The following is a 2,505-nucleotide window of genomic DNA, read 5'->3' as shown; positions in this document are numbered from 1 at the left end:
CGCCCTCTGCGCTCCTGTTCGCTCCGGGGGACTTTCACTATCTATTTGACTCCCGTACGTACGGTCGCCTCTGGTCTCCTTTACAATACCTTATATCCCCTAAATATTCCCCACCCAATGTACTTTGGTTTCTCGGAAAATCTGAAAAATTGACCACGATCGCTCGGCCGGTCGGAGCTGCCGGGACGACTGAGAGACGGATAAGGAGTCGTCCCTTTTACGTGATTAAGGTAGCTGATCTGTAAATTTATTTTCTTAGGAATTTCTCGTCGGATTTTAATAGGATATCGATCGAAACACGATCCGCATCCATGCGAAACTCGAAAAAAATTGACCACACCGAAGTTGAGATGATTGTAATCAAAGTTTCAGCACTATTGATATGCGTTTCACAAATACGAAAACGACTTTTGATATCACGGCTTTTAATTCGAACGGCCAAACTACTCTTAATGAGTGGTATCGAGTACTCTTAATAGTTTTAATGAGAAACGAGAAGACGGTAAGAGACTTGTAGGAATGTTATAAAAGTCATAAAGTTGTTCACCAATCTGATCTTCCAGAAATTGATTTGCAAAATAATTTCTGATAATCGTTGAAGTATATGACAGCTGACCTGTATGGATTTAGCATGTAATATTGTGTGCGCTATATTTTCTTCTTTCATGCTTCTTGATGGAGCATTTTTTTAAAGATATAATAGTTACATAACCTTAAAGATCTATAATCAATAAGTAAAAATACAGAAAAATATAGAAAGATATGGAAAAATCCGATACCATCATTTTTCTAGTAGCATATTTTCATATACAGCAGACTCCATTAATGCTGTCCCATTCCCTAGATTTAGTAACATTGAATATTTCCAGTTAGTCGCGTTATTTTGTAAAATTTGTGCGTCATGACTATTGCTTTGGAGAATCGTTGCAGATTTATCAAATTCAATTAACAATCACGATGCGTAAATAATATTTCTAATCGGAAGTTTTCGATGTCATTATGCCTAGGGAATGGGACGGCATTAATGAAGTCTGCTGTACAGTGGTGAGCAGAAAAGTTGTCGCACATTTTTTCGATGCAGCTTGAAACGATAATCTAATGAGAGAACTCGTTTTTGAAAACTCGTTTTCACGTTAGACCGTCGTTTGCGTTGTGAACTGCATCGAAAAAGAAAGACGTGGCAACTGTCCACGACCGTACGTCTATCAAGGTACGTATGATATATTCAGAAACATATATCTGACACGGATAGTCCTAGCTAAAAATATTATATGTCAAGGTGCGAAAAATGATTATCTCTTTATGAATTTCTAAATATTATGTGAGTTTAGTTGATATTTTCTTGCTATTATATATATCGCAAATTATGCGAAAAATCTGATCGGTTTTGAAATTGGTGCGCCGAGTTCCTAAGGTGGGGTATATTATGTAAAACTCGCGATCGGGGCCACGAGAGAGAAATTACGCACGAACGGCTTTACAAAATAATTCGACGAGTGCATTCGTTCTTATCATTCGTCGCCGTATCGCCTCTCAATCGCGGAACGATCTATAAAAAGTGATCCAATTTTATTCGCGTTGGGCGAGTCGCAACTTTCCGTGCAATGGAACTATTTTAAATCCAGTATCGAATAGTGACTTAACGGGTTCTGCAACTCTCGTGTCACGCACGTTCCCGTAACCGCTCCGAATGTTTCCGTTTACATATTTTAAAATTAATTTCCGTGACTTACGAACAAGAACGCATTTCTTTTGCCGCAGAGTTGGATGTCCCGCGCGCAGCTGTCGTGACGTATAGAAGAAAAGGGCATAAGATGACGAAGTAAGACGATGAATAATTTTGCTTATTTTTTTAAGCTAGCATTTTCATCGTGGGATGAAATAACATATTATGTGTGAATATCATTTGCGGGCAACATGACGCATTTTAGTGCATTTTATTTAAAAAATAATATAAATAAAATTAATTGATTTTATTTTTTTTCTTGTCTAGATTTTTTATTTTTTAAATTATATTGCCATAAATTATATTTTTTGTTCATAAATAATATATTTATTTGTGTTTTATTTTATATATATATTTTTTGTGTTGTACAGACAATATAATAACGAAAGAATATAAAAAGTTTGTGAACATTATTTTTTGTAGGCATAAAAAATTTACTTTTAACCTTTGCCATCTTATGTACGAAGATCAAATGACGAAATTGACACGTCCTTAAAAGAATGTAGATTAAACAGGATTTCAATTTATTTATAAATTTTTCAGCTTATGGCAAGGTTTTAATTATTGGGAAAAAAAGTTATCATTATTTTTATGTTACTACAAAAATGACGAAAAATCGACAAACCGTAAAGTCGTCATCTTATCACCCTCCCTACTTGACCGTCAGCCGTTAAACCGAACGAACGAAAGTTTTCCAAATTGCAGTATTAAGTCACTTTTCACCGAAATCATACTTCCTGTGAACGCGCGAATTATACGAGAACATTCGCCGAAGAATC

The sequence above is a fragment of the Dinoponera quadriceps genome, unplaced genomic scaffold, assembly GCF_001313825.1.
Source record: "Dinoponera quadriceps isolate SergipeBrazil2010 unplaced genomic scaffold, ASM131382v1 scaffold654, whole genome shotgun sequence".
Lineage (NCBI taxonomy): Eukaryota > Metazoa > Arthropoda > Insecta > Hymenoptera > Formicidae > Dinoponera > Dinoponera quadriceps.
Note: the sequence above shows the minus strand (reverse complement) of the source record.